Genomic DNA, 20698 nt, shown 5'->3' on the forward strand with positions numbered 1-20698 from the left:
AAATCATTAGATCTGATTGACCAGTTAAAGTGAATTGTTCTGCTTTCTGCACAGAAGCCACTGCTCTCTTCTCAATGTGTGGGTGAGTCTGTCAGTGATATAACAGCTAGGCAGGACTGCTACTCTTGTGTGATTTATTTCATCTCGTGTGACCCCATCTTCCAAAGACAACAGTCCAGTCTAGCATGGAGTGTCCCAGACTGCTCTGTCAGTGACAGTTAGAGGTTTATCTTGTCTTTTGTTCAGCCAGAATGTGACAAATAGTGACCCCTTAATGGAGGAAACTTTATCTTTATACCACTTGACAATGTTACAGGTGTTGGTGGGGGGGGATCCCCAGTGATCCCACAGTCTCACATAGACAATGGCCAGTCTACACAAACCTCAGTCAACACAGCCCTGACCCCTGTTATGTCACCCAGGTCTTCACTGTGAGACAATGATTATTTAGATTATTCAATGGAAGTATGAAATTAAAATAGTAAAGTCTTGATAAATAGAGTATATTGTCTATTTATTATACTTTTACATTGTGACAAAAACGAATTTCAAGTCCATCATGAGCACATGCAGCATATTGAAAACCGGTCTCTGCACTGTAAAGGAATCTCAGTTCACTTATAAAAACTTTAGCTAATAAACCTGAAACTTCATTTTTTTTACTGCTTGTTCTTTAAGGTACTAACTCATTGACATTATGTAGATTAAAATAAGACTGTTCACAAAGAAAAAGCATTTATCACAAATGTATCATGCCAAAAACACTCGAGTAATCAAGAGCAATTAAGAAAAAACAAAACCATCTTTTGAGGATGCCAGATAGAAATGTAAACACACACACTTGTACGTGGGGCCAATTTTACCAGAAACTAGTTAACCCACCAATGATCTTGGACTGATGTCTGAAAACCAGAGCAAATAGTACAATATTAAGGTACTACAGCTATTAGTAGAACAGATCTAGCTTCTCAACATAATACTAATGTCTAAACTTCATTGAATGGTGACACTTCAATCTTTAATATTCAATGTTTTTCACAAAATCAACAGCTGAGAACAGACCGTCATATACCTTTATCCAGTGGTTTTCAGAGCAGAGACATCCGTGTGGGCAAGAGTGCTTTCCCTGTGGTCCGCCACACTTCAGCTACCCACGTTCTGGCTGTGTTCTGTGTACTCATGGGAGCGTGGCCTGTATTGAATATCGGGCACTTTGTACAAATGAATAATGTGAGCATATTAATATGATTTGTAGTTCAGGTGGGTAGCTGCGTCAGCATGCGTAGGCTGCAAAGGAGAAAGTAATAGGTTTATTCCATGCTGAAAAAAAGAAAGAGAACACAACGTTTCGGCCGTGGAGCCTTCTTCAGGTGTGCCCAAACCTCTTCTTTTTTTCAGCATGGAATAAACCTATTACTTGTTCCTTAATATGATTTGTGTTGAAACCAAACATAGACAATCACTGTTAAAACTTGAATTCAACCTCCATTGTCCACTCTTGAAATGCTGACCACCCATCTTCTGGCTTCTAGATGCACGTTAATGGATATTTCTTGTCATCTTTTTTTCCCCCATATGCTCTTCTCTGCATCATTAAGTACTCTGGGTCATCTCATGTACCTCGTGGCATCCTGGCTGCTTGTGAAGGGCAGACGGCTGCTATAAAAATAACATGCCTATTAGTATGATGTTGAAGACAAAACCAGAGCAAAACAACTTTTGCACTTTACAATTTATCACAAGCTTGTCATATTTACAGTCATCAACTGATTTAGGCTGCTGTTCCTGTGAAAAATGTCCTTTGTTTAAGAGATTCAATTTTAAATCTTTAGATTTTAAATATAAACCACTGACAATATGGTAATCACTTTTAAGAAGTTGAAAGATAGCTCTACAACTATGTTGTCCTTAACCTATTAAGAAACTACCACTAAAATTGTAAGAAATTGTTCTCTAGACTCATCTTGTGGGCTCTGTTCTCGATGAATTGGAAAGGTGTCGTTCATGAAGTCCAGTACTCTGTTGATCTCACTCTTACCAAGAGACTGCCCATCTAACACTACGGGAAACTCCAGTGCCTGGTCTGGGAATGCTGTGATATTCAGATTTTGTCAATAAATTTCAAGAATGCTTCACATATTTGTTTACACTGTGACATTTCTTTACAGTAACAATTGAGTGGGATAGTTATCTGCCTTCTATACTCTTCTGAAAATCATGTATCTTTTGGGCAGTCCCATATCCCTTCTTTATATCCTTGCTGATGAGAATGAGAAATGCTATTTTCAAGACATTAACATGAATATCATTTTTACATTAATTCCAAGGTACAAGAAAATGAATATCTTCAAAATATGCACTTTAAAATGGTCAGTGAACTAACCACTCCAGAGCTTGTCCTTTTCCTTGAAATTATTTCCTGGAAAAGCTGTAATCAAAGAGGAGCTCTTCTCCCTCAACAATGTCCCTTTTTGTCAGAGACAGAATTATGACAGGCTGTTCGTTGATTATAAATGACTCTCTTACAGCCCTTACGTTGTCTTTTCTCTTTATCCATCTTAAAATTGCCTCCTTATCAGGGAGGCAGGCACAGTGTTCTTCATGAGCATCAATTCACGGTTTTTGTGCACGTTCATCTGAAAATAAGACATCTCATCTCTCCTTCTGTCATCTTTGCCATTAGGGCTTCAGCAGTTGTCTTTGTGACCTCGTCATGCTAATCACACACCACCTCTCCCTTCTGGAAACGCCTGGAAGTCACAACCTTCTTCCCCTACACAGGATTGTCAGTGATGCTCAGGCCTCTCTTGGTTTGATGCTTTACTATCTTTGTAATTTGCTTGTCATTTGGTGGCAGTCCTGTGTTGGGCTTCCACTTCTCAAGCACTTCAGACACTGTTGATGCATTGGCTGACCAGCCTATCTTTTGAACATAGCGGGTTACCTGGCCTTCTTTGGTAACCTGATAATATGATGGTCTGGAAGGAAAACCACAATATAAATCCTCAGAATATATTCCAAACTTAGTGTTTGTTGTTGAAAATAATTGATTTGTAAACTAACCATTAATGGTCTGCAGTCTCACGTCCTCTGTTCTGATCTCGCCTGTCATAAGTGTTGCCTTTGACTTCCAGTCAGTCTTAGATGCTCCTTCTTTTTGGGAAGCTGCCTGTCTAACGATGCTGGAAATGCCTGTATCAGCTGCTGGAAGCCTATAGCATCATCTGTCTTCGGACGTGTGAATCATGCAGCTGCTGTAGTGGACCTTGGCCTTGATCCAATGTTATAAAAATTTTAAATAAAATATCACAGGTCTGTGTAACACAATGTCAAAAAATAACTGAAGAGGTGTACTGTATTCAAACTTACTCCACAGCAGGTGTGCATTCTTGTCCAGAGTCTGATGATTGATTGCTTGACCTGACATTCCAAAAAAAAAAATGAATAATCGTTGTTTTGTGAGATACTTATTTTAAGATTGCGATGATGCTTACTAAACTCCTTCTCCTGCAAAGCCTTCAATTAATTTGATTGCTGAACAGATGTTGGCATGAGTCAGTATTCTATAATGTTTTTCTGCAGGCACATTGGAATGGGCCAAGTAATCCGCCACAAATGCTCTTCTGTGCATCGGTTACATTTTTTGCTGCCATCTCAATTGCTCTCCTGGCTGGTAATGAATGGCAGGTGGCATCTACAAAACAAACAAGCAAGCATGTGTGAATGTTTCCAGCCCACAGAAATTAAAGTAATATTATTATGCTTACTTTTCATGCAGTCTTCTCAAATCGTTGGAAGGACTGTCAATTGTCTCTCCCGCAGATTAACTGAAAAACTTCTGTCTCCTTTCACAGCTGCTGACTTGGGCATTACAGCGTAGTTTAGTGAAGTAAAGGTGAAACATCTGATAAAACACAAATAAAATGCAATTAAGGTGCATTCCAGGTTTTCTTAAATACTGTACATGATGGGGAACTATGCAGGTGGAGGTCTTTTGTTCTGTATTAACATGGATTTTAATTGGCTTTTATGGACATTGTCCATGGTGTGAGGTTGCAAGTTCTGTGATGGACTGGTGTCACATTATGGGGGATAATGTGCTTTGCGCCCACTGCTTTCCAGGATGGTTCCAGTTCCACTACAACCCTGAATCAGGTGGAGGGGTATATTAATGTTCCTCTTCACTCAATGCAAAGGAAGTCAGCTGCTGTGATGAGGTATTGTGCTGGTTAACAGCAGTTATTACCATTTTTTTGCCCACTTGTTGAAACAACACTTTCCTTGCATCCATTCCTCAACCTGTAATAGCAAGAAAATAAAAACTCTGGTTCTGGACTCTGCATCTGCCTATATCTGTGGGAGAAAGTAATGCTATCAACCTCTTTTGTATTCAAATTAAAAGAAGTATAGTTGAATAATTTTAAAAATGAAAAGTACCTCTTTCTGATAATCTCTTGGCGACATTCTTACTGTTTTTCTTCTGAATATCCTTTAGGATACTTTTGAAGTTGATGATGAAGTTAGCCAATCTGGGATCATCTACTTTTACATTGATTGCATCCAGGATGTAGCACGGAAAACGGTTTATGTTCTTGATATAATTAGCAATGGTTTGGTGAGACAGTCCAGTGGTCTTCATTTGGTTACAATAATTGTGTTTTGGTTATGCCCTTTACAAAGTTTAAGGAATATTCAGATCGATCCATAAAGAAATGGGGATCTGGAAACATTTTCTACCTGAAAAATTTAAAGTCATAATGTTTATGGCTGACATTTCACATGGGTGAATTTTAAGCTAAGGGGTAAAAACATGTGCTATGGAAATACCACTGATCAATTTGTAAATGCCTTTAAAAAACAAATACCTCCTGAGAGCAATCTGCCACCCGCAGATCCTTAGTAAGGTCCTATTTAAACGCAGCCAGGAGAGGAGCATCCAGGAAGTGCTATCTATCCAGTCCAGCCTGGGCCACTGTCTTCCTGAGAGCCTGCTGATGACTTTTAACTACTGGGGGTCAGTAGGAATATAAGATACAAATTTAAACATTATATACCTGTAAGACAAACTAAAATAGAAGTATTCTGGACAGCAGCCTCTTACTCAGGGTATCTGGAACACGGGTTTATTATTTTAACATACCTTTACATAATGGTACATTTAAAAAAGAAACAGAAGAACCCTTATAAATTATAAATATCTCACCTTGATGATTTGTCTTCAGGATTCCACATAAAACAGCTCGTAAAACAGCCCTGACTCTGCCAGTCTCACATCCTCACCAGACATGAGCTCTATGCTCTTGCAATCCCCGTCCTTCGGATGAGACGTAAAACCGAGGTCCTGGCTCTCTGTGGTCATTAACAATCCCAGGGTGTTTCTCGAAAAGAGTATTGGTGTAATCCCGGCGTCCTGGCCAAATTTCCCATTGGCCCTTACCAATCATGGTCTCCTAATAATCCCCATCTATGAATTGGCTCTGCTCTCCTCCCCACTGATAGCTGATGTGTGGTGAGTGTTCTGGCGCACTATGGCTGTCGTCGCATCATCCAGGTGGATGCTGCACATTGGTGGTGGAGGGGAGTCCCCATTACCTGTAAAGTGCTTTGAGTGGAGTGTCCAGAAAAGTGCTATATAAGTGTAAGCAATTATTATTAATTAATCCCCAACTTGCCCATTCCTCAGGTGATTCAATAAGTTCTTCCTGGCATGGAGTGAGACCTCACTGATCTCCTCTGCTGAGGCTCATTTCATACACACCATTTAGGAGAAGAGGAAACTGGTCAAATGTCTTCAGGCAGGTCTTGCACACCAGAGGAATCCTCATGGGTCTCCTTTGAAAATAAATAACTTTTGTGTGAAGAAACAAATTAAGACTGTTTCAGTTTCTTCACTGAGGCTTAATTTTCTCTTCAATAGCTTCACCATATTGTTTATTGTATTTTTTATCAGAATTATACCTTGCTCTAAAATAATGACTTTATAAAACAACTAAACTCTAAACTTAGTCTTGGTTGCAGTCTTTTCAGTAGAAGCCATTGTAGACTTTAAGAACTGCTGTGATAATTTGATCTGCCCCAGTGTCCTTCCCTAACCCAGTATTGATAGCTTGTGTATGGGCCAACGTGTCCTTATGTAATTTCCTCCCATAATGTTTCTTTGATCAGTTGGAAGCAAGCGTGAAAGCTTCCTCCCTGTGGGGAAGCTCAAGATCCTCTAGTTGTAATGACAGATTTTCCTCGTAGTGCTCTTCGAGGATCTGCAGTGTGGTATGAAGCCAATTTTTGGCATTGCTTACCAGCTTCAAATATGTGAGTTTGGCTGGCTTGGAAGGTTTTATGAGGTGCTTAAGTTCCTCGGTCTTCTGTCATAGGCTGGTGGGTGTTCTGTTCTCCCGTCCAAAAAAACTGCTGTTTTGTAAATGGTGAACTGTTTGGGTCATTTTGTAGATGATCCTGGTTCCTTGTTGGAAGGTATCCTGTCTGTTTGACATGTTTGGTGTGTGGCCGACAGTATGGAGGGTGACCATACAGTAGCGTGGGTTGTCAACTCTAGCACGGAAGATCAAAAGCTGGGAGAGAGGAGGAGGCAGGAGCAGTAGAGAGACAGAGAGGCCAGTTGGAGTCCAAGAGCTCTGTTTAGGATTGATATTGTTAATGGCATCAGTGACTGGGTTATTGTCCTCTACTGGAGAGGAGGAGCCGTCAGCAAAATGAACTTTGAGCTGAATCCCGTGGTAAAAACAGTTGAGGTCGACTTGGGTTTGCAGGGTGTCCAGCTTCTTGGGGACTAGAACAAAACTGAGGCCTTTGCTAAGAAGAGATCGCTCATCCTGTGGAAGGAAAAGGTCAGAAGGTATAGTAATGACAAGGTTGGGATTGGTTGAGCTGGTAGGGGTGTTATTGGGCTTTTTTTGTAGAAGATGATTGAGTTTTTTTTTCCTTCTCTGAAGTAAGGAACTAGTCAAGTTTGCAATCTATGTGTTGAGGTTATTGTCTATGTGTACACCTAAGTACTTATATAAATCAACTTGAGTGATAAATTTGTTGTAGATTACTACCTGTGAGTGATCACCAACTGCTCTGGGATAAAAAAAAAACAATTTCTTGTGGTGTTTTTGTTGCATTTAGAATGAGAATGTCTGTATCTTGGTATTTTTTTAGGAATCTGTACAATGAGTCTCATTTACACAACGAGTATTTAAAATGGCTTATATCGATCTATAAAGTAAAACTTCATATCCAAAATCCCGAGACTTTTTAAACAAGTTGACAATTTTTTTTCCATTCATCATTGGTTACCATCCCAGATTGGTCAGTGACAAGTCTTTTTTTTTTCAGCACTTTCCTGTTGTGCTGCTCTACTTGTATTGTGAGTCCCGCATCAATAACCTGGAAACAAAAATATCTGAACAAGCTCTGACCAAATGGAATCGACCTCCCTTTCCAGTTCAGATCCGGGTGCAAGATGCTGTGTGTCCATATTGGAGATCTTGTGCTTGCAAACTTGGGGAAAGCAGTACATGACCTGTGATTTCTGACTAAATCACGGAAACAATTGACCAAGTTTTGAAATGATCTTCACTGTTTAACTCTAGTGTTGTATACGATTTGTAATTTTAGAAAAGATCTGCGACTCCATCCATTCTGTAAGTCAACAGTTATCAAAAGGACAGTTCCCCCAATGTTGGGCATATTGAAACCAGTAGTTAGCTGTGTTTCAGAGTAATCCTGTAGAAAGAGATAAGGAATATTGCACATATACAATGCTTTGCAGTGCAGGGTGGCTGTTCACTTATTAGTGGTGCCTAGTATGCAAAAACATAAGAGGTTCCAAAAAAAGTAAATTAGCAAAAGGCCTCCTATGTCGTTTGGTAGTTGATTTACTAATCCAACGATCTCATCCTGCTGTTTCTTGAAAGAAACCAGGGTATCGGCTTCAACAACATGGCTGGTTAGCTTGTTCCATATCCCCACAGCTCTTTGGCTAAAGAGCTGCTCCTTGGTCTGTTTTGAACCTGGTTCAGTCAGTAGTTGAAACCAACTTTACAGTATTGTGAAGAGGAATGCAGGAAAATCCTGTATTCATTTTTTTGAGGTGGTTAGGTTTTGAAAAACATTTTAAATGAAGCACATTCCTATGCAAATCCTCCCGCTGAGAGGCCTACATAAAGGACCCGAATAGTTTAACTGTTTAATGTTCAACTGAAAACCATCTGTAGAATTTTTCAAATCTCACATAAAAATGGTATTGGAATTAGGTCTTTAAACCCATATCTGTAACATGCAATACTCTGGTGCTCCCTCTCGGTGCTTTTTGGAGTACGCAGCTATTTGTTTTGAAAATCCACACATTTCTGGTTGTGAAATCACTCTTTAATATCATCCCTAACATCTTATCCTACATTTGTTTCAGTAGTATAGGACATAAAATATATGTAACTGATGCATCATATTCTAGCTTAACGATGGTTGTGCAAGCATGTAATAAGGAATAAAAACTGATTATCAATAACTTTTAAGGGTTTCATTTTTAATTTTTTAAGTAGTAGAATATACTAAGAACAAAACAGAGCCTGAAGATGAACTTCCAAACGCATTATATTGAAACACTTCCATATAAATATAAGTTTTTGTATTTTTCAAATCTAAAGTAGCACTACATTTCCTGCTCACAAAACATACCATGGTGATAGTATACATGCCTAAACTACTCGGCACTACAGGCATTGTGAAATGTACATAACCAGGTGTCTTCATTCTTGGCCTTTCACATTCTTCAGTTGAGAGGCACAATTCTTGCAACCAGTTTTCACACGTGTCACACTGAAACTAGACAAAGCAAAATAAGTAATGATATTTCAATGAGTTGTGTTCTAGGAAAATTCAAGTACTTGTAGCGTATGTTTCTTTAACGGGAGAGTCGATTATTTCTAATAAGCAGAACAAAAACTGTGTGAAGTCGTACACATAGAATGATGGGATACACTTCTATATTTGTCCAGTCCACTGACGTACCACTCCATACATTAAGCACATCTGTAGAGTAACTTGAATAAACATGACAACGATTTAATGTCATCAATGTTCCTGTAGCGTGTGAAGATTTTCTGGCTTTAAAAGTGGACAGAGCCCGTTACATATGTGAATATTAGATTTGGCACTGTAGTGCTTTTTGGACCACATGCTCTCATGTGAGAACATAACCTATTCATTTCTTTATTTTCACTTATTAAAACTTTTTGAGGGTAATCATCACTGACATTTTCCCCTGCCTTTGTTTCAATATTAAGGAACAGTAAACTGAAATTGAACGGATCTTAACAATGGTTGTGCAAGTAAATAAAAAAATAAACTGCATATCAAACGTTTAGGGGTTTCCTTTTCATTTTTTGCAACTAAAAGTCTAGCCCTCTTCATTTTTCTTCTGATGAGATGTACAAATCATTTAAGAACGGTCAGGCTGCATGTAGAAAATAAGAAGTAAAGCTATTTCATTTCAATGAGATGTTTTGTAGGAAGATTCAAGTACTTATAGCATGTTTCTTTAACTGGAGAGTAAAATACTTCTAAAAAAACAAAAACAATATGTGAAGTCCTACCATAGAGAGATGGGATACACTTCTACAGCTTGTCTGATAACTTGACATTTATCCACACATCAAGCACATCTGAAGCAGAAATTAAATCATTTTGTCTTTTTTATTAAATGTCATTTGCATTTTTGTCGCATAAGTGAAGACATTCTGACTTTGAACGTCACATTAAGTATGTGAATACTGGATTTGGCACTTCAGTGCTTTTGGGACCACACATTATCATATGAGACCATAACTTATCCATTACTTTAACCCTTTTATGACCTTTCATGCTCTATCATAACTTTATTAAAATGCATACAGTACAGCAATGCAAAACCAACATGTTTTCCAATGGGCAGTGAGTTTCTCATTGAAGGGTGGGTCTTGGTTAACTCAACCCCATTGGAAGAAAGTGTGTACTCTAACCCTAGTGAACTGGGATGTAGTACTTGAATACATCACTTTATTAAATGATACAAGCCAAATGAGTTATGTGCAAAACAGAACTGTTCCTTTACATTCCAACTTTTAATACAATATATACAGTAAATACTACTGGACTACAACAATACAAAACACATTTTAAATGAACAAGTAATAGGTTTATTCCACGCTGAAAAGAGAAGAAAGAAAATGCTATGTGTTGGCTGTGGAGCCTTCTTCAGGTGTGAGAAAGATAGGGCAGTAAGCAAAGGTAATGTAGCAGGAGAACAAAGGCTGGGAGGGAGGAGGAGTGAGAGACGGGAGCAGGGGACAGAAAGAGAGGCCAATCAAGACGTGTGAAGTCAGAATAGGTGTAAAGAAGTGTGAAATGAAACTTCCAATGAATGGAGAAAATTTAGAAGAAGAGCAGCCTGTCGTTAAGAGAAGGGGGAAGGTGTGATCCTAGCTGCAGGATAATTTTGGTTTCGGTAGTCTTTCTGATGGACAAGTTTGGAAAGCCGTCTTTGACAACACAGATGGAGAGATTAGAGTGGTCGTGGCCGTCAGAGGTGAAATGAGAAACAATGAGCTTGGAGAGATCTTTAATCTTCACAGCCCTGACACGTTCTCTGAAGCGGTCTCCGAGTCTCCTTCCTGTTTCTCCAATGTAGATGGCTGGGCATTTACTGAAAGAGATACAGTAAATAAGGTTGCTGGATGTACAAGATGCCATCTGGGTGATCTGGAATTGTCCTGAGGGGCCTTGAATGAGTGTGGTTTTAGATATGTACTTGCAGGTAATACAGCGAGCTCTGTTGCAAGGGAAAGTGCCTGGTGTGGATGGTTTCTGAGGACGGTCAAGGGAGCTGTGAACAAGAAGGTTACGCAGATTAGGTGGTCGGCGATATGAGATGATGGGGCGGTCAGAAAAGAGGGCCCCAATGGAGGGATTAAGATCTCTTGAAGGGACTCGCTCATGTTTTTTAACAGAGATTGGCAATTTGATACAAATAAAGTATTTAAGCATCCACAAAAAACGTATAGGTTTCAACAGTCATGCAACTCTGACAAAGTTATGTCCAATTAAACAAAACAAATAATCTTAAATCTGTTATTTCTAGATGGCTCACCAGTAACCTTTCCCTTTAAAACCATTTGTGGGAGCATTGTGGGATACTTCAAGCGGAAAAAGTGACTGGTGGTCATCTTGACGAGCATGAAACAACACTCCACTGAGGAAACACTGCAGTGATTTTAGGGAAATAAAAAAGGTTAGTATCATTCATACTTCATTCGTATCGCATACACACTCAAACATACCAGAAGGTTAGAGGCAAATATTGGAGTATTTCATATTCATCAAAAGAAAAAAAGAGCCACTCTGTCACACTCTGCATTACCCAATGACCCTCTTTACAACTTTGTACACTTCTTAGGAAACCTTTCTGCACTGTGAGAGCCAAAAAATTAAATTGCTTTCCTGGTATTCATGGTAGAGGTTCGTTCTATGCTGAAAAGAAATACCACAATTCGGTTGTGGAGTCTTCAGGTGTGAGGGAGAGAGGGGAAGGCATTGGAGAACAAAAGGCAGAGCAGGTAAGAACAGACAGGAAGTAGGGAGCAAATGGGCATAGAGCAGGTGTGAATGAATAATCAAGTTCTGGAGCACATTCGGCAAGAGGATTAGAAAGAGAGAAAGGAGGTGGTGTGATCCAAGTTTAAGGATAAGTATGGTTTTGGATGTCTTTCTGCAATAGCAGATGGGGAGATGAGGAAGATCGCAGCCTTTAGAGGTGAATAAGGGAACTATCAGTGTGGAGAAATTGCAGCTCTGACGTGTTCCCTGAAATGGTCTGTGAGTCGTCGTTTTCACCAATGTCAATAGCTTGGCATTTTCTGCAAGAGATCCAGTAACTAAGATCACCGGAAATGCATGATGTCATCTGGGTGACAGAATTGTCCAGAGGGGACCTTTGAATGAGCGTGGTATTGGATATGTATTCACAGGTGATGCTGTGAAGTCCGTTGCAGGGGAAAGTGCGTGGTGTGGATGATTGCTGAGTGAGGTCAAGGGAGCTGTGAACGAGGTTGCGCGGATTAGTTGGTCGGCGATAGGAGATGAAGGAACGGTCAGGAAAGAGGATAGCCATGTCAGGGTCATCTGTTAAGATGGGGGGGAAGTTGTCATTAATGATCCTGGAGCTACATTATTGTCCACTGCTGTGGAACTTTCTTTGGCTTCTGCCACAGAAGTACAAAACGCACAAGCAAAACGGAGCAGATCTGTTCCTTTACAAATCTCTAAACAGCTTCCCACAATCTTGTTCTGACAAAGAAACACAGGGTTTAGTACAGAGCTTGAACAGCATCATCATCTCCAACATTTAATCTAGAATCTACAGCCGGTGTCTCAAACTCAAATGAATTGGGGGGCCGCATTCATACACATACAAAATACTTCAAATATTTAAAAAAATTAATTGAAATTTTTATTTCATACGTTGGTTAACTTTACCTCAATGTACTTGGCGTGTGAGGTTATTTCTGAAGTTTGTCCTTCTGGCTCCTTTGTTGCTTCTGCATTTTGCAGAGACCAGAACGTCAACATGAGGCCTGATATCACAATTTTGCTCATTCACGTTCATCAGTGAGTCTTCAGCATAAACTGATTTTGTTGATCTTCATTGATGAGAGAAACTGTTCACTGACGTACATCCTGCCAAACATTATGATTCTACCAGATGTGGAGACTAACCTGGCAAATCTTTCTGTCTACGTTCTTTATTAACAGCACTCCATCAGGCAGCAATTGGGGAAGAGAGACTTAACACACTCAGGGGATGTGAATAGGACACGTACGTGGGTTTAGGGTGGTAACAAGACAAGGGACAAAACAGGAGTAAACAATTAATTTAACAATACTGTTTACCTTAGGTTTTATAGTCACTATTTACATAGGCAGTGTGACCTAGTGGTCAATCTACGGACCCTCAGACCATCTCCAGGCTATAGTTCTTAGCCTGCACTGTGGCACATACATTAGCTCGGTGCACCTCTGCTTCGCTACAATATCTCCATGGCGATTATTTAACAGAAAATGAATCTCTAGAACAATGCATCAAATTACTGAATTTCACGGGTAACTTTTTGTTAGTCCAAGTGAGTCGTTGCAGGCCACAGATAATTGCTTCGTGCTGCTTGTTTGAGACCCTCCTACTCTAGAGGCACTGGCTAAGAGGACTGGACATTACAGTACATTAACACAGCACTGAGAGAGAGAAAGGGGTTAATACAAACATGCTGACTACATAATCAACTTTATTAATTCAGTTCAATTTATTTTTATAGAGCGCCTTTCACAACAAGGTTGCTCCAAGGTGCTTAACAAAGAAAGATAGATACTTTATTGATTCCATGAGGGAAATTGCAGTGCAACAGCAGTTTAACACAGACAACACAGCCACAGTGTAACGAATGATACAATAATAATAATACAATACATACAATACAATCAGTACAGTGAGAAGTGCACTAAGAAGAGTTACTCACAGTCAGGAACACACGGAGAACAAACCAGAAAAGAACAGTACACAAAAAAGTCCTATTGCACAATTTGAATATAAATATAAATATACTGCACAGGTCCCTGGCATATATTGCACAAAAACGGTTGTAAACGGGAAAAGAAAAAGAACAGATGTATCAGTTTACTGTTCAGTCCAGAAACAGGTCACTGTCAATGTTGCCTCTGCCCAGACGCAAGGTGGATGTGTTGTACAGTCTTATGGCAGAAGGCAAGAATGACCTCCTGTAGCGCTCTCTGTCGCACTGTGGATAAATCAGTCTACTGCTGAACGTGCTCTTCATTTCTACAAGCCTGTCATAGAGGGGATGGGAGACGTTGTCCATGATGGCCTCTAGTTTGGACATTATTTTCCTCTCAGCCACTACCTCCACTGGGTCCAGGCCAGACCAAATGACAGGGCTTGCTCTCCTGATGAGCTTATTCAGCCTGTTAGAATACACGGCTCTAATCCCAGAGCCCCAGCATACCACTGTGTAGAAAATGGCGCTCGCCACCACCGACTGATAGAACAAATGTAGCATCTTACTAGGTACATTGAAGGACCTGAGCCTCCTCAAGAAGTAAAGCCGGCTCTGACACTTCTTGTAAATGGCCTCGATGTTCTTAGACCATTCCAGAAGCAAGTGACCATACATGTGAATACAGATCAGAAAAGACCAGAAGAAAATGGAGGAGAGGAACCAAAAACTCCTTAGTAAGGAGGACAAAAAATATTTCTCGAGGTTCGAGATCAACTGGCTGCCCAACCCCTCTGGGCATGCTAATATTATACACTTCTAAAAAGTACTATATGTGGAGTATTAAGCCTTCCATCATGTCCTTCTGTGTGTCAGTACTGAGACCTGGGGATGTGCTCTTAGCAATCAGGCGGGCAACTTGGTTAGAATTAATGATCCTCTCCAGTTTGGGTGGAGACTGTTTAAAAAAAGCCCAGGCTGTTCACTTATTGATAAAGGTTATTCTATTTGATGCACACCAAGTCTCTAACCAGTGGTTTAGTAAGAATATAGCCTACTATAGGTTACTGTAAAGGATTTGTAAGGGACCAGACAATAAAATGCAATAAAACGTTAAATCTTTAACATCTCAGATTGTTGATACTTTATTCATTAGTTCTAGCATGAACAACCAAGGTGGAGACTTCATTGCTGGAAAATGTCTAGTTTCGCCTCAATGTCAGCATTTTACGGAAACCTCAGATTTGTGACGGTTAGGAGTTCTAACTTTCCTGATTATCGAGCTGCCAATTCAGAGCACCTTATCCCCATCGACGGACACGCTGCCTAAAGCAGAGAACCTGTTGCTGAGTCAGATGGGCAACTGGTGTGCAGGGGGTCGTCTTTGAGCTCTTAGACCCCCATCTGACCTTGACCCAGGGCTCGCGTGTGGTCACTGCTGGTGCCAGTGTCAAGCTGGAGACAGCTGGGCCGGGAGGGACTGCAGCCAATTCTGAATTGACTGAGTGCTCCGACTGAGCTGAATCTATCCTCCCCTCAATGTGTTTAATATCTAATAGTGTGCTAATGCGCCCCTCCAAAATGCAAAATCTGTCCTCCAACTCTACTAGAACTGAGCAGTTCTGGCATTTAAAATGTATCTACATTGTAGGTGGAACTTTCTACACTGTACATGCAGCAGGACTGGCGAAACACAAGGGGTGCTCCCAGTGGAAGACATAATCGCGACTCGCCTTTGTTAGATGTGTCAGCGGCGATGACTAATTACTGACAGCCGAGTCTGTTTGAACTCGGCTGTTGTCATCTTTCGCGATCAACTCCATTTCATAAAAGCCTGGAAGACTGCTGGAGCGTTCACTAGGCCAAAAGGCATAACCAGATATTCCTAATGTTCATGTGTTATCATTAATAGCTGTTTTCCCACTCATTGTCTTCTCGTATATGAAAAAGATTATACTGTACACCCCCCAAAGATCTAGTTTTTTTAAAACAGTCGCATCCTGCACTGACTCGAGAGCTGCTGCTATTTGAGGCAAGGGCTATCGATATTATTTTTTTTAAATAGTTATTTCATTGAGATCTGGATAGTCAGAGCTGGGTCAAAGTCTCCCATCCTTCTTCTCCACGAAGAAGAGACCCGCACACACTGGGGCTGTAGAAGGTCGATAAATAAATCCTCAGACTGCTTATTGCCCTGGGCATGTACCAATAAATTACAGGAGCATATCTATATATCACTGCATTGAAGCAGGAGACACAGAATCACTGCAAACACATCCTAAATACAGTGTTCCTGCACCTTTGACCTCATCCAGAATGTTTCATTTTTTTAAAAGGGATTGCTGTCTGAATGCACATCTGAATCCCAAACAGAATCTCTAGTAAAATACGATCATTTGTGAAACGGGCAAATGAGTGTTTCAAGGGCCCATTCCTCATTCTCAAGACACATGTATGCAGTAAGTTCACCATGCATTGAGCAATAGGGATTAAAGACACCACAGGTAAGGTTAGAAGTCATTCTGAGGTGCCACATGTGAGGGATACAACTAGGAATCTGAAATGCAGGGTTTGAGAGCCCTTCAGGAGCACTGCATCCTTTGAGACACACCTGTGCATGTTAGACAAATGATCATTTCTTTCAGCATTAGGGACTAAATATACTAAACGTATTATTCTAAAATGTTATTTAAGGAGTAAGAGTGCAGGGGGTCTAAATCTGCGATCCAGTGTATTGAAGTATTTCACAACACTACCTTTAGCCCGTCTGGAAATAAATCCTCATTCTGATTATTGCCCTGGGCATGTACCAATAAATCACTGAGCCTATATATATATATCACTGTGTTGAAGCTAGAAACACAGAATCACTGCAAACACATCCTAAATACAGTGTTCCTGCACCTAACCCTAACCTACCTAATTTAAGTAGAATAGATTCTAATAATATAATGATCCAGTGTGTTGCACTACTTCACTGATCTATGCCATTTGGAAATAAATCCTCAGACTGCTTATTGCCCTGGGCATGTACCAATAAATCAACAAATCGAATTAAAATAAAAGCTTTATTTTATGATCATTCGTCCAACCTCTCCAGAGATTGTCCTTCTCCATTAAACGACTTCCTGGAGACACCATAATCACATAGGAGCTCTTCTCCCACTGCAATCTCTCTTTTTACCAAGAACAGAATTATGTCAGTCTTTTCGTCAATTACAAAAGATTCTTTAATTGGTCTGAGGTTGGCTTTTTTGTTTGAATGATTTATGCGCCTTCCAATTGTGTCCATATCCAGGTGGCAGGTGCAGTGTTCTTCACGCGAATCAATGCACATTTTTTGTTTAGGTCCAACAAAAAAGAATAGATATCCCATGTCTCCCTCTGCCGTCTGTGCCATTAGGGCTTCTCCAGCTGTCTTTGTGATAACCTTGCCATGGTAATCACACACCACCTCTCCCTTCTGGAAACGCCTGGAAGTTATAACCTTCTTCCCTTTCACAGGATCGTCAATGATGTGCAGGCCTCTCCAGGTTTAGAGTTTTACCAGATTTTCAATGTCCTTGCCATTTGGTTGGACTTCTACATGCGGCTTCCAGTTCTGAAGTACCTCGGACACAGCTGGTGTATTGGTTGACCATCCCATTTTTTCTATATAATGGATCACTTGGCTTTCTGTTGGTAACCGTCTATTGTATTGATCTGTAGTGAGAAATCAGAAATCCACCCAAAGAATATATCCAGTAATAGACTCTTGAAATATTACTCTTTAAAAAGGGAAGAAATCCTGTTCTTACCGAATATGTTCTGTTGCCTCCTTTTCCTCTGCTCAGCTCTCCATCTATTGTAACAGTGGTGATTGTGAACGCCGGTCACTCTCAGGCGCTCTTTCTTTCTGGGAGGCTGGCCATCTAATGTCACAGGAAACATCTGTATCAGCTTCTGGAAGGCTGCAGCATCAACCATCTTTGGGCATCTATATGCAGCAGCTGCCACAGTGGACCTATTTGTAAAAAGAAAACTTAAATATCTCAGATCTAAGACAGAGTGGCTAAAAGGTAACTGAAAGAGGAATATTGAATTAAAACTTACCGTATAGCAGCTGTACGTTCTTGTCCATAGCCTGAAGATTGCTCTCCTGATCCTGAACTGAAGTTTAAAAAAATATGAGAAATTTATGTTTATCTTAAATATTGACTTTCAAATACTGAATTTAGATATCACTGTGACACTTACAGAGATCCTGCTTCTACAATGACATGAAGTAATTCGCTGGCTGAGCACATGTCCTCATCTGTCAGCCTTCTGGCTAGGTTTTCAACAGTTCCGTTTGAAACACCTAAATAATCATTCAGGACAGTTTTCTGATCAATAGGTAGCTGCTTTATTTCCATTTCAAATGCCCTTCTTGCAACATAGCAAGTAATCAGTGGTAGGTGGTACCTGCAAAACAAACATATATATAAAATAGTTGTTTTCAAGCCACAGAAAAGTAAAAAGAAAATACATCAAAATAATTATATAATTCAATTTACTTCTCATGCAGTCTTCGCAGATCATAGGTAGGATTGTGAACTGGTTCTCCTCCTGCATACACAAAAAAATGTTCCATTTCCATTCTGCAGTTTGCATCACAGCGTAAGTTAATGAAGTAGCAGTAAAACAAAAAGAAAATAAAAAAAATAAAAATGCAGTTTAAATGCAGTATTCTTCACATACCATTGAATGCTAAAGACAGTTTTTAGCAATGAAATATCAATAAAACCTTCAACTCACCTTTTCCTCTTCTTCATTTAGTGCAAAGGAAGCTAGTCGCTGAGTTGCAGCCATGTGCTCTTTGACAAAGATTATTACCCTGTTTTGCCCACTTTTATTCACAACAATTTTTCGCTGTATCCAATCCAGGACCTGAATTCAGAAGATTTTTTTATACAAATATTAATTAAATACAATTTCTCAAAAAGAACATCTATAATCAAAATTCTCGGTTGTATGCTTACTGTCATATTGTTTACCACCCCTGGGCGCTGAAGGTGCTTCAGCTGGAGAATGGCCTGCAGGTAAAGCATCACAACAATCTGCTCACTTGTGGTGATGTCTGCAGAGGTGTGTGTCTTGCCCAGTATCCGCTGCACATCTTTCTTTGCAACACTCAACACCTTCAAGCAATCGCTTAGTTTAGGTGGAGGACTCTGCAGCTGTGTTTGTCTGGGGGAGAGAGAGCAATACTATCAGCCTCCAAAAGGCAACATTCATGTGTTTGAATAGAAAAGCAAGTACAAGTTGAACCAACATTTAATAAGTAAAGTACCTCTTTCTGGTTATTTCCTGTCTGACACTCTTGTTGTTTCTCTTTTTTTATATCCTTTAGATTGCTCTTGAAGTCTTTTAAACTCTTAGCTTGACTGGGATCCTCCACTTGCAGGCTAGTGTTTTTTTAGGACGAAGAGCAGGAATCTGCTGATATTAATGATATAACCTGCAATGGTCTGGTGAGACAGCCCAGTCATCTTCAACTGGGAAACAAATGTCTGCATTTTGGAAATGTCCTTCAGAAAACTTAAGGAAACTTCCGATGGATCCATAAAAAACAGGAACCTGGAGACATTTTCAACCTGAAAAACATATATAGTGAAAGTCATTATTTTTATGACCAACATCCGTGGTATGTGAAATTTAAGCCGAGTAAAACCATGTACCAAATACCTACCTCCTTGGAGCAGTTTACCATTCCCAGGCCCTGGATAAGGTATTGTTTAAAGCCAGCCAGGAGAGGAGAATCAAGAGAGTTATTTCTGTAAAGTCCAGCCAGGGCAACTCTTTTTCGGAGAGCTTTTAGATTACCTTTAACTGACACCCTGTAGATATAAGGCAGATGGACAATTACATGTATTATAAGTGTTTCCATTTTCTTAGTTGGCTTCTGGGAGAAAATGGCTTTAGATGTGGCCCCGTGTGAATATGTATATCTACCAATTCACTGACATCCCAATTAAGGCTACATTTTGTCTTGCCTCTGTGAAACAAAATCAATTTTTATACATACAATGTGCCAATAAAAAATAAAGCACTAGAAACCCTATTGAGCAGAGAGTCTTACTGTTCCCTATCTTCCCCTTCCTCCTCCGCTTCTACTTCAGTTTCTGGAGCAGCCTCTGGCATCTCTTCCTCCTGGACAGCGGCCTCTTGCTCAGGGCCACTGGAATACAGGTAGATTCTTTTCAACATGCTTTTGCATGATATGTTGTAACAATGATTTCAAAAAGAAACTACAGAAGCCTTACAAATTAAAAATATCTCACCTTGCCAATGTCTCTTCAGGCTTCCCACGTACAAAAAGGCCCAAGGACTCCAGCAGTCTTACAACCACTGTCCTGTTTGCCTCACCAGACACGATCTCTATTCTGTTGTAATCCACGATGACCCCGTTCTTCAGGTGATTCATCATGTCCTTCCTCGCCTGTTGAGAGGCCATCCTGATCTCCTCTGCCGTGGCGTGCTTCATACACGCCCTCTTCAAGTGAGCAGGAAGCTGATCAAAAGTATTCAGGCACATCTTGCACACCAGGGGAATCTTCGCGGGTTTCGTTTGAAAATAAATAATATAATTTGTGTATAGAAACAAGCTAAGACTGATTTCTTAAATTATCCTTAATTTTCTCTCTCATAGTTTGAGCATAATGATTTTATTGTATTGCTCATTGCTCCCAAATAAATAATGGTTTCATAAAAAAGTGAACATTCTCATTTATATTCATTTGCAGTTTCACTATTGCAATTAATCTGTCTCCATTCTGCATTCATATCTACTAGAAAGAGCTCTCAATTAATTGAATGCCCCATTGAACTGGCCCTGATTATACAATGCAAGGAGAAGTCTTCTAAGCCAATACTTGTAACCAGAAAGAGGCTGTATTTCAATTATACAATATACAAAACAATAACATTTAACACAAACATATATTCCACAACTCAGCATGCACATGATGAGATTCTTGATATTTGATTAGTAAAAACAATATCAATGCACTGAGAGACGCTTAAGAATAAAGATGCATCTGCCTGACTGCATATTAGTTTTAAAAGGTTATCAGCAAATGCATTTAAAAGTAAAAATGTAAAGTCTTGCCTCTTGATCGTAGTAGTGATTCAAT

General features: G+C 39.9%; 1 long non-coding RNA gene across 1 annotated transcript in view; it reads left to right on the top strand.

The window, feature by feature from the left end:
• The window catches only part of LOC138243076 (uncharacterized), a 32642-nt gene extending 12525 nt beyond the window's left edge, over positions 1 to 20117 (top strand). Inside the window, exons 2-6 of the long non-coding RNA XR_011191924.1 lie at positions 11123 to 11272; positions 17049 to 17225; positions 17378 to 17602; positions 18916 to 19754; positions 19866 to 20117. This is a non-coding gene — a long non-coding RNA (uncharacterized lncRNA). The remainder of the gene's footprint in view (positions 1 to 11122; positions 11273 to 17048; positions 17226 to 17377; positions 17603 to 18915; positions 19755 to 19865) is intronic.
• Positions 20118 to 20698: the final 581 nt, after the last annotated feature.

Source organism: Lepisosteus oculatus, chromosome 14 (genome assembly GCF_040954835.1).
Source record: "Lepisosteus oculatus isolate fLepOcu1 chromosome 14, fLepOcu1.hap2, whole genome shotgun sequence".
Lineage (NCBI taxonomy): Eukaryota > Metazoa > Chordata > Actinopteri > Semionotiformes > Lepisosteidae > Lepisosteus > Lepisosteus oculatus.